Raw genomic sequence first — 12,875 nt, 5'->3', positions numbered from 1 at the left:
GCAAATGGACCTCAATAGCTCTGGATTTTCCATCTGCATCACTTTGCATGGGTGACTGGCTGAAAGGCAATAGCTAGGCACTGGTGGAATGACAGAGGTGGGAGCACGAACGCTGTCATCCTGACCGAAGACAGCAGATTTGTGCTGCAGGCTGTTACTGCCGTTCCCAAGGGGCAGCACCTTAGCTGTTGGAGGACAGATTGCTGGACTGCTGTGTGAGTCTGCATACCCCTTTCAGCAGTAAGATTCACAACCATGATGGTATCACTCTGAGCCTGCACAGCAGTAAGTATGGATCTCTTAACTTCCATCTGAGCTTCCACTGCAGCACTGAGAGGTTGGGGTGGATTTTGTGCTGGAGGCAGGGCTCCTGGCACCAGACTGAAAAGGCGGGGGGAAACCCACCTCTGCCTTTTTCCCCCACCCTGGAGCGATCCTCCGGTCTTTTTTTGTCAAGATTTTAGGAGACAGGATACCAGTCCCTATAAAAACCTTAAAGGGATGGGGATCCCACCTAAAAGAGTTGCGGGCAATCACAGGGCAAACAGCTCAGCAGTATTGGCAGTACCACTGGGAGTGATGGCCAATGCTGGTACTGCAGAGGCCTCAGACCCAGACCCAGCACTGGAACTCCGGAGAAGAGGTAGGTGAGGCAGGGTCACCGGGGCCAGTCCAGAAGGCCCCAGTGAGGGGGAGTTGGTCTTGCAGTCCAGGAGGAGGAGTGTCCCGGTGGGTGAATTGGTTCCCGGTGGTGTTCCTCTGTGGGCCACAAATTGCCCATGAAGCAGGGACCCTCCCACCAAGCCCGCAGGGAGGGAGTCTCATATTACAAGGCATCCCCTTCCACCGCTGGTAAGATCCAAGCGGTGGCACTTAAGGGCCTCAATTTGCCTCTGGGCGGGAAGGCCGTCGTTGGCCTATCCCAACCACGGGAAGATCGTTGGGCCATGGGCATCCATCCCACCGCCTCGCCTGCCACCATGCTTGAAGGTTCCCTTAGTTAAAGTTTGCCTACAGAGTACATTGGTCATTGGGATAGTGATGGTCGGGATCATTCTGAGCTTACCAGTGCAGGGGGTCAACCTATTGCTGGGCAATATCTTGGCAGGAAGCACAGTACTGTATCCAGAGGGTCCAGAGCAGTCCATGGAGACTGGAGAAACTGAGGGGAACAAACAAACAGCTGCAGAGGGCTGAGGAAGTCCCAAAAATTCCACAAGGATTAAAGATTAAAGAGGCTAAAGGAAAGCCGGTAGAATTTAAAGAGGTCAACATAGAGCCAGAGTATTTTAAAACAGCCAAGATAGAGCCAGTGGAGTTTAAAGGCACTGAGATAAAAGCAGCAGAGTTTGAAGGAAAAGCACCAGAGTTGTTTTTAGCTGAAACCTTCTTTAAAGATTTAAATAGGGACAAGGAAAGTTTTCCACAGGCAAGCCAAGAGTGAAGGAGATGCCTCATCTAGCTGATGTGCCACAGGGGAGTGCAGCGGAAGTTGAACAGCCACCTGTGAGCAGTAGTGTCACGGACGACATGGGGCAGACTAAGGGAAAACCAACCCCAAAGTAAAGGGAAGATAAAATACCTTAAGGTAAGCAACACTTGTGAAAGCCACAAGAAAACTAAAAGTGAGGTCAGTCTGGATGTGCCCACGGAAGAATCAAAGGGTCAAGTTCTAAATCCAGAACTAACCAAACCCAGCAAAACAGATTCAGAACTCACAAAGGACAAAGTGCAAGAGGAGAACCCAATTACCTCACAGGGGCTAAAAAACAATTTATCACCCATTATCACCTCAGAGATAAGAATTATCAATGTTCCAGAACTTGAACTATTAAACACATGTGTTGTGGAATCAACAGTTAAGGGTTAAAGCCTGTACAAGCTGTGAAATTTGTAAACAGCCAGGAACAATGAAGTAAAATAACAGCAAAATACTATGGATGCTTGAACTCTGAAATGAGAACAGAAAGTGCCAGAAATACTCGGCAGGTCTGGAAGCATCTGTGTAGAGAAAAACAGAGTTAACATTTCATGTTTGTGACCCTTCAGCAGAACATCAACCCCCTCATCAGAAGGGTCACAGACCTGAAACGTTAACTCTGTTTCTCTCTACACAGATTCCAAACCTACTGAGTATTTCCGGCACTTTCTGTTCTCATTTCAGTAACAATGCAGTAATGGAAATTTGCATATTACAAGCCTTGGAACAAAAGAAGTGGGAAATGGATAAAACAAAAACTTTCTAAACAGAAACTTTCCTGGGGCAAAGCTCCAATGCCCAAAAAGAAAATTCAATTATAAGTCTGCCTCATTCAAAGAAAGGATGACGTGAAACAGACTGGAACAAAGAAATGGCTGATACAGACATTGCCAGCTGTAACAGTTGTAAGATTGAGGTGTGGGTAACATGAGTGCAGTGGTGTGACTCCTACACCTTCCTACTTTCATTCTTTCTTTCTAAACCAAAAAAAAATAATGAAATCCAAGGAACTTCATTTTTCCCCTTTGGGGAAGGTGTTACGCTCAAGTCAAGTGCAGCGATTGAAATACAGAATACAAACTGAAGTGTTATAAAAATTGACTTTTTAAAAATTCGTTCATGGGATGTGGTCATCGCTGGCCAGGCTAGCATTTATTGCCCTTCCCTAATTGCCCTTGAGAAGGTGGTGGTGAATCTGTTGCAGTCCACGTGGGGTAGGTACACCTACAGTGCTGTTAAGAAGGGAGTTCCAGGGTTTTGACCCAGCGACAGTGAAGGAACGGCGAAATGGTTCCAAATCAGGATGGTGTGTTGCTTGGAGGGGCACTTGCAGATGGCGGTGTTCCCATGTATCTGCTGCTCTTGTCCTTCTAGGTGGTAGAGGTCACGGGTTTGGAAGTTGTTGTCTAAGGAGCTTTGGTGCATTGCTGCAGTGCATCTTGTAGATGGTACCCACTGATGCCACTGTGCGTCAGTGGTGGGGGGAGTGAATGTTTGTGAATGGGGTGCCAATCAAGCGGGCTGCTTTGTCCTGGATGGTGTCGAGCTTCTTGAGTGTTGCTGGAGCTGCACCCATCCAAGCAAATGGAGAGTATTCCATCACACTCCTGACTTGTGCCTTGTAGATGGTGAACAGGCTTTGGGGAGTCAGGTGGTGAATTACTCACCACAGGATTCCTAGCCTCTTACCTGCTCTGTAGCCACGGTATTTATATGACTACTCCAGTTCAACATCTGGTCAATGGTAACCCCCAGGATATTGATAGTGGGGGATTCAGCGATGGGAACGCCATTGAACGTCAAGGGGAGATGGTTAGATTCTCGCTTGTTGGAGATGGTCGTTGCCTGGCACGAATGGTACTTGCCATTTATCAGCCCAAGCCTGGATATTGTCCAGGTCTTGCTGCATTTCTACACTGACTGCTTCAGTATCTGAGGAGTCGCGAATGGTGCTGAACATTGTGCAATCATCAGCGAACATCCCCACTTTTGAACTTATAATTGAAGGAAGGTCATTGATGAAGCAGTTGGGATGATGGTTGGGCCCAGGACACTACCCTGAGGAACTCCTGCAGTGCTTTCCTAGAGCTGAAATAATTGACCTCCAACAACCACAATCATCTTCCTTTGCGCTAGGTATGACTCCAGCCAGTGGAGAGTTTTACCCCGATTCCCATTGACGCCAGTTTTGCTCGGGCTCCTTGATGCCATACTCGGTCAAATGCTGTTTTGATGTCAAGGACAGTCACTCTCACCTCACCTCTTGAGATCAGCTCTTTTGTTCATGTTTGAACCAAGGCTATAATGAGGTCAGGGACTGAGTGGCCCTGGCGGAATCAAAACTAAGCATCAGTGAGCAGGTTATTGCTAAGTAAATGCCGCTTGTTAGCACTGTTGATGACACCTTCCATCACTTTACTGATGATTGAGAGTAGACTGATGGGGTGGTAATTGGCCGGCTTGGACTTGTCCTACATTTTGTGTACAGGACATATCTGGTCAATTTTCCACATTGCTGGGTAGATGCCAGTGTTGTGTTTTGTACTGGAACAGCTTGGCTAGGGGCACAGAAATGATTGGAGCACAGGTCTTCAGTACTGTTGCCATAATGTTGTCAGGACCCATAGCCTTTGCAGTATCCAATGCCTTCAGTCGTTTCTTGATATCACTTTTCCTTTAAACAGTGGACAATGTGCTTCAAAATGGCTGACAAAGGTCAAACTGTATATTCAAACAGTCTTATTGTCTGGTTAGGACAAAAAGATACATTCCAAGCTAGGCGGTGTAAATTACATCCATCCTGAACCCATTAAGAGACATTTTGAATTGAATGGGTTCTTCTAAAACAAACAAGGTTTGAAGTAGCCACATCCTGGGCCATTGTTAGTCACCACGGGGAGGGGGATCTGCATCTCCCAACAGAGGCCCCATTTTGACCTTAAAAATTAGCTCTCTGGTGAGAGAGTGAAATGTCATGAAGAGACATCATGAAAGCCTGTACAGCTAAGAGCTGGGAGAAATCCAACAAAAGCCAAAGAATGCACCCTGCTGTGAATTCTACACTTCAACTTGTGCAGCAAAGAATTGAAAGTGATCCCCCATCTCTGGATTGAAGATTCAGCTACCCGAGAAATCTACAAAACCCAGGCCTGCAACTTTAAAAGAGAAATTGACCTCCAAGAAGATTCAACAGGTTTACCGTGAACCTTGAAAATCTACCTCACTCTAAACCACTTACCCCTTTTTCTCTCTGTCTATCTCTTTGTGTGTGTGTGTGTCTGTGTATGTGTGTGCGTGCGCGCGCAAGTGAATGTGTGTGTGGGTGTGGTTGCGACCATTTCGGAAATGAATTTTGCTCAATAAAGAGCTAATCTTCTGTTTTAAACCTACAAAAAAACCTGTCACTGTCTGTTCATTTGACAGGTAAAATAAAAAGGGTTAAAACCCTAGTAACAAAAACACTTGCTGTGGTCAATCGGGAGTTAAACAGTGGGAACCACCTGCACCCCTTACCACCTGGCTGTAACAGTCATTGATGGAGCCTTGGCTTCAGATGTTCTTGTTATCCTCCTTCCGAGAAAGTGTGTTGATATTGATGAAAGAAACAATTACAGCAATGAGAAGGGATAATATGTTAAAGGGATCATTAAACGAGACTATATGAGTTGAACTAAGGAATAAAAAAGGGGCAATCACAGTACTGAAAGCATACTAGAGACCCCTAAACAGTTCAAGAGAGTTAGAAGAGCAAAATTAATGCACATTTCTGACAAAGGCAAAAACAATAAGGCAGTAATAGTGGGGGAATTCAATTATCCCAATATTAACTGAGATACAGTCAGTGTAAAAGGTACAGAGAACACAGAATTCCTAAACTACATTCAGGAAAACACTTTTAGCCAGTATGTGGCAAGCCCAACAAGAAGTGGTGCAATTCTAGATTTAGTTTTAGGGAATGTAGCTGGGCAAGTGGAAGGACTATCAGTGGGAGAGCATTTTTGTGGTAGTGATCATAATTCAGTTAGGTCTAGCACAATTATGGAAAAGGACAAAGATAAAATAGGAGTAAACGTTCTAAATTTGCAGAAGGTCAATTATACAAAGGCAGAGAAGCAATTTATCGAAAAGAGGACTGTAAACAGCATTCAAGAAGGAAATTCAAGGAGTTCAGGGTAAACACATTCCCACAAAACAAAACAGTGAGTCAGCCAAATCTAGAACCCCCTGGATGACAAGGCAATAAGGGGAAGCTTATGCCAGATACCAAGAGCTTAATACTGCAGAAAGTCTAGAAAATTACAGAAAGCGTAGAGGTGAAATTAAAAAGGAAATTAGGAAAGCAAAGAGAGGACATGAAAAAATACTGGCAAGTACACAGGAACACAAGAAATAGGAGCAGAAGTCGACCATCTGGCCCATCGAGCCTGCTCCACCATTCAATAAGATCATGGGCTGATCTTGGGCTTCAATTCCACTTTCCTGTCGGCTCCCCATATCCCTTGATTACCTGTGAGACCAAAAATCTATCTATCCCAACTTTAAATGTATTCAATGATGGAGCATCCACAACCCTCTGGGGTAGAGCATTCCAAAGATTCACAACCCTAAAATCAAGGAAAATCCAAAAATATTTTGTAAGTACATAAAGAGCAAAAGGATGCTTTACGTTTAAGAAAACATAAAGCCTATTAGAGACCAAAAAGATAACCTGTGTGGAGGCAGAGGATATGGGTAAGGTTTTTAATGAATACTTTGTGGCTGTCTTCACAAAAGAGGGGGTTGGTGACGATGTCATAGCTAAGGAGGAAGAGTGTGAAATATTGGATTGTAAGAAAGACAGTATTAAAGGGTTTGACGTTTTTGAAATTAGATAAATCGCCAGGCCCGTATGAAATATATCCCAGGTTGTTTAAGAAGCAAGGGAGGAAATTGCAGAGGCTCTGTCCATCATATTTCAATCCTCCCTGGCTACAAAGGATTGAAGCAATGCTAAAGCTGTACTGTTGTTTAAAAAAGGAGGAAAGGATAATCCGAGTAATTATTGGCCAGTTAGCTTAACTTCAGTTGTGAGAAAATTATTGGATTCAATTCAGAGAGATAGTATAAACATTCATTTAGAAAGGCATCATTAATCAAGGAAAGTCAGCAGGGATTTGTTAAAAGAAGGTCATGGCTGACTGGTTTAGTTTAGTTTAGTTTAGAGATACAGCACTGAAACAGACCCTTCAGCCCACCGAGTCTGTGCCGACCATCAGCCACCAATTTATACTAATCCTACACTAATCCCATATTCCTACCACATCCCCACCTGTCCCTATATTTCTCTACCACCTACCTATACTAGGGGCAATTTATAATGGCCAATTTACCTACCAACCTGCAAGTCTTTTGGCTTGTGGGAGGAAACCGGAGCACCCGGAGAAAACACACGCAGACACGGGGAGAACTTGCAAACTCCACACAGGCAGTACCCAGTATTGAACCCGGGTCACTGGAGCTGTGAGGCTGCGGTGCTAACCACTGCGCCACTGTTTTTGAGGAGATGACAAGTAGAGTGGACGAGGGCAGTGCAGTGGATGTGTTTTACATGGATTTTAGCAAGGCTTTTCACAAGGTCCCGAATGGCTGGCTGATCAAAAAAGTAGAAGCCCATGGGAGCCAAAGGGGAGTGGAAAATGTAATCCAAAATTGGCTTAGTGGCAGGAAGCAAAGTGTTTTTGTGACTAGAAGGCTGTTATCAGTGGGGTTTTGCAGGGCTCAGTACTCAGTCCCTTGCTTTTTTGTAATTTTTATTAATGATTTAGGCTTAAGTGTTGGGGTCATGATAAAGAAGTTTGCAGCAGGAAGGCAGTGGCATAGTGGTAATCTCACTGGACTAGTAATTCAGAGGCCCAGTCTAATGCTGTAGGGACATGGGTTCAATCCCATCACAGCAGACGGTAAAATTTGAATTCAATTAATAAATATGGAATTTTGAAAAAAAGGTTAGTCTAATGGTCACCACGAATTGATTGTTATAAAAACCTATCTGGTTCACTATGTCCTTTAGGGAAGGAAATCTGCTATCTTTACCTGGTCTGGCCTACATATGACTCCAGACCCACAGCAATATGGTTGACTCTTAACTGCCCTCTGAATGGCCTAGCAAGCCACTCAGTTGTCAAGGGCAATTAGGGATGGGCAATAAATACTGGCTTAGCCAGCAACGCCCACAACCTATGAATGAATAAAAAAAAGCCATGTGGTTGATAGTGAGGAGGAAAGTTTTAGACTGCAGGAAGATATAGATGGTCTGGTCAGTTGGGCAGAAAAGTGGGAAATGAGATTCAATCTGGAGAAGTGTGAGGTAATGCATTTTGGGAGCTGCAACAAGGCAAGGGAATACACATGAAAAGGAAGGATACTGAGTAGTGTGGAGGAACAGAGGTACCTTGGAGTGTATGTTCACAGATCTTTAAAGGTAGCAGGACAGGTTGATAAGGTGGTTAAGGAGGCATATGACATGCTTTCCTTTATTAGCCGAGAATATAAGAGCAGGGAGGTTATGCTAGAACTGTACACAACACTAGTTAGATCACAGCATGCAGTTCTGGTCACCATGTTACAGGAAAGATGTGATTGTACTGGAGAGGGCGCAAAGGAGATTTAGGAGGTTGTTGTCAGGATTGGAAAATTTTGGCTATGAGGAAAGATTGGATAGGCTGGGGTTGTTTTCCTTGGAACAGAAGAGGCTGAGGGGTGAATTTAATTAAAGTGTATTAAATTATGAGGGATCATATAGGGTAAATAGGGATGATCTATTAGAGGGGTTAAAAACCAGGGGGAATAAATTTAAAGTAATTGTAGAAGGATTCAAGGGAAGATGAAGAAACATTTTTCTATGCAGAGGGTTATAATGACCTGGAATTCACTACTTGAAAGGGTGGTAGGGACAGAAACTCTCCCCACATTTAAAAAGTACTTGCATGTCTACTTGAATAGCCATGACCTGTAGGGATATGGGCCTAGTGCAGGAAGGTGTGATGAGGCTGAGTAGCTCTTCATCGACCAGCATGGACATGATGGACAAAATGGCTTCCTTCGGTGTCGTAAAGTAAGATTTGTCTGTTTATATCTGAACTATCTCCTCTTTGAAGGACTCCTATTGTTCAGTTATTGTTTTGCCTGACAATGTTTGATTCCAATCCACCTGGCCCAGATTCCGTTATAACTCATTGAAATTAGCCCTCCTCCAGTTAAGTAATTTTATATGCAATTGCTCCTTGTCCTTTTTTAATTCTTGCTCTTCATCAACTTCAAAAAGCTAAGGGTTTTTCTCCTATCATGGTTTATAGAAACTACAGCAAGTTCCATAAGAAGTAGCGCTACTGTCATGCTAGACCCACCTGCCAAGAATGAGGTATATTAATTTTGTCATATAAACATTGATTTTAAACTATTGCTGAAGCAAGGAAATGATTTGTTAAACAGATCAGCTGTGGCTGGAAAAATATTTGCATACTAACAGACAGTGCTTGGAGGGACAAAAGGGCTATTCCCTGCTCCACTTTAAGCCACAATGGACTTGGAGCACCAGGTATTGTGTGTAAGAAGAGATATTCCAGGGTCGGCTAAGACAAGAGAATCCACAAACAGACATGGTCAGACCAGCTAGTCACATGCCTAACCTGCTTGGCAACCTGTTTTTTTTTTAAATTGAACTCAGAAAGACTGTTTGCTCCTGGAGTGACAAGACCTCTCTTGTCTGCTCCCATCTCTTTCTCACAAGCCTCTGGATTCACTGAGGACACATGAACTTCAAGAGAGAAAAGTCTCTACATCGAACATGGCTTAAGAAGAACACTGAGCCCCAACAAAAAGCAAAACCGACCTACAATCAAGGATTTTGAAGCAAGTCTGAAGAACAGTAACCAAAACCATCTTCAGATATTGCCTCAAACTTTTCCACTTCATTCCTTCTGCTCTTTTCTGTCTCTATCTGCATGTGTGTATAGTGTATGCATGCTAGCGTGGGCGTGTCGTGTATCTGTAGGCGTTAATCGAATTAGAGTTTAATAAAGTTCAACCTTTCTTCTTTAAATCTAAGAAAATCTGTTTGGCTAGTTTCTTTGCCTTATAATTGGATGTTAGTGAACAAGGATTCACTAAGGAGGAGCTAAAAAAAACGGTGTGTTTAAAATAAAGCCCTGTTACAATAAGACCAGGTGAAGGCTGAGAGGGAACCCCTAGACCCCTTTATCACCTGGTCGTAACACTACTGTTATCTAGTTTGCATAATCAGAAGATCATCTCTGCACTAGAGATTGCAAATACCTAAACTTTTATAGATCAGCCAAGCAATGCCACAGGAAATTTTCAGGTGATTAACCTTAACCAATCTAAGATGTTTCCTATTCCTCATGCTCGCAATTCTATCTCCGGCATTCAGCAAGTATTTGTATTTAGATGCCAAATTAGTTACATATATATGCATCTGAAATTTGATGAGAGCATTTTCTTAAAGCAGGTAAATGAACTGGATGAGGGACGGCCCTCATATTTACCCAATTATACTTACTAGGATCTTAACTTCATGAAGTCCCAGGCACCAGTGTTTCCAGGGGATAGTCTTCCTGGCTCTTAGAAATCTGAATTTATAAACAATGGGATTTATTTCAGGATTGCTTGCGGGCTTCATTCAAATCCAACTAATTTTTTTTGCTCAGTGATTCCTTCTAGCATTCCCTATTGTTACTATGTACAAAGATGTATGCTGGGTTATTGATTTTGCAATAGAAACATACCAAACAATCTGAAGCTGAATGGTAAATTGCATGAAGGGTTCAGAATTACAAAATAACAGACTTACAAGACAGCTCTGAAATACACTTGCTTACTGTTAACTAACACAACTCCATCTGTTGTATCATGTGTTGACTTATATCACTTCCTGTGATGCACGCTAGACTATTTACATATTCAACAGTTAAAACAATATCATTTTTGTGTACACAGACTACCCAAGTCTTTGTGACAGAACAGCCCACGTAAAGAACCCCACTCTTATCAGGCAGCAAGATTGATCATTAATGATTACTGGTGATATTTTGTTATTAGACGTTTCAGATTTTCTTTTCTTTTTGGCAGCTCCATGGACATGTCTAGATCACTGAACATCTGGGGAACATTTCTGTCTATCATGCCTTTCAGTCATAGTTTCTTCCAGCTTCAAATGAGTAAACCATAGTTCTGTTATATAACACATAACTTTATTTCTAGCTTCACTACATGAACATCTCATAATGTTCTCTTGAAAACTGATTTAATTGGCTCCTTGTTGCACCCTGTTTCTCTCTTCCATTTCTCAAGGTTTTGTTATATAGCTATGGGCGTCTGTCAAAAGTATAATAGGAAATCGCAAAACATATATTTATTTCAGGAGGAAATACTCCATGCAAGGCTTTCACAAAAATGAATACGACTGCATCTGCACATCCTCTCCAACACTGCTATTACATCCATTTTAAAAGATGCTTTAACATCGGTAGCATCATTATTAATATCTAGATGGAATTACAACACAGTAGTGTGAAGTGTGGCTGGTATTAAAATTATTGCATGTTTTATAAATTAACTGCTGTAGATCAATGCATAGAGTTTAAGCTACTTATAAACAAAGCAATATTCCACCTGGGTAATATACTAATCCAAGAAGGACAACAGACCTATAAAAATCAACCTTTTAAACTGAAACCGAATAGATAAGGCAAATTAAGAAACAACTAGTTAGAGAAAAGCTTCATTAATTCTTGATAGCGTATTATCAAAACTCGTCATCAACAGTGCCATCAAGCAGCACTTGCTTAGCAATAACCTGCTCAGTGATGCTCAGTTTGGGTTCTGCCAGGGCCACTCAGCTCCTGATCTCATTACAGCCTTGGTTCAAACATGGACAAAAGAGCTGAACTCTTTTGGTGAGGTGAGGTGAGAGTGACTGCCCTTGACATCAAGGCAGCATTTGACCGAGTATGGCATCAAGGAGCCCTAGCAAAACTGGAGTCAATGGGAATCAGGGGGAAAAACCCCCTGCTGGCTGGAGTCATACCTAGCGCAAAGGAAGATGGTTGTGGTTGTTGGAGGTCAATCATCTGAGCTTCAGGACATCGCTGCAGGAGTCCCTCAGGGTAGTGTCCTAGGCCCAACCATCTTCAGCTGCTTCATCAATGACCTTCCTTCAATCATAAGGTCAGAAGTGGGGATGTTCGCTGATGATTGCACAATGTTCAGCACCATTTGCAACATCTCAAATACTGAAGCATTCTGTGTAGAAATGCAGCAAGACCTGGACAATATCCAGACTTGGGCTTACAAGTGCCAGGCAATGACCATCTCCAACAAGAGAAAATCTAACCATCTCCCCTTGTCATTCAATGGCATTACCATCGCTGAATCACCCACTATCAATATCCTAGGGGCTACCATTGACCAGAAACTGAACTGGAATTGCCATATAAATACCGTGGCTACAAGAGCAGGTCAGAGGCTAGGAATCCTGTGGCGAGTAACTCACCTCCTGACTCCCCAAACCCTGTCCACCATCTACAAGGCACAAGTCAGGAGTGTGATGGAATACTCTCCACTTGCCTGGATGGGTGCAGCTCCAACAACACTCAAGACGCTCGACACCATCCAGGACAAAGCAGCCCGCTTGATTGACACCCCTTCCACAAACATTCATTCCCTCCACCACCGACGCACAGTGGCAGCAGTGCGTACCATCTACAAGATGCACTGCAGCAACGCACCACGGCTCCTTAGACAGCACCTTCCAAACCTGCGACCTCTACCACCTCGAAGGACAAGAGCAGCAGGTGCATGGGAACTCCACCCCCTGCAAGTTCCCCTCCAAGTCACACACCATCCTGACTTGGAATGATATCGCCGTTCCTTCACTGTCGCTGGGTCAAAATCCTGGAACTCCCTTCCTAACAGCACTGTGGGTGTACCTACCCCACATGGACTGCAGCAGTTCAAGAAGGCAGCTCACCACCACCTTCTCAAGGGCAATTAGGGATGGGCAATAAATGCTGGCCTAGCCAGCGACACCACATCCCATGAATGAATAAAAAAAAATTTGATTTCACATTTTTGTGAATTGTGACAATATTATTTTGCAGTTATAACATAAAAGTATGTGACTATACTCTGTCGATGGTATCTGCTGGCATTAGATTTAATTGCTGCTCACATAATCACACAACCACTGAATCCTATCTCCTCAGCTCTACAAAGCAGTGATAATTTAACAGCAATATTTTGGTCAAGGTGATTTTCACAACATTCACCATCAACAATGCTCTCTGGCCACTCACCCAAAGTCTTTTCTCCACCTCAATAATTTGGCCTTTTCCTTTAA

The sequence above is a fragment of the Heterodontus francisci genome, chromosome 13 (genome assembly GCF_036365525.1).
Source record: "Heterodontus francisci isolate sHetFra1 chromosome 13, sHetFra1.hap1, whole genome shotgun sequence".
Lineage (NCBI taxonomy): Eukaryota > Metazoa > Chordata > Chondrichthyes > Heterodontiformes > Heterodontidae > Heterodontus > Heterodontus francisci.
The sequence above is the reverse complement of the archived record's forward strand: the minus strand, read 5'-3'. Positions refer to the sequence as shown.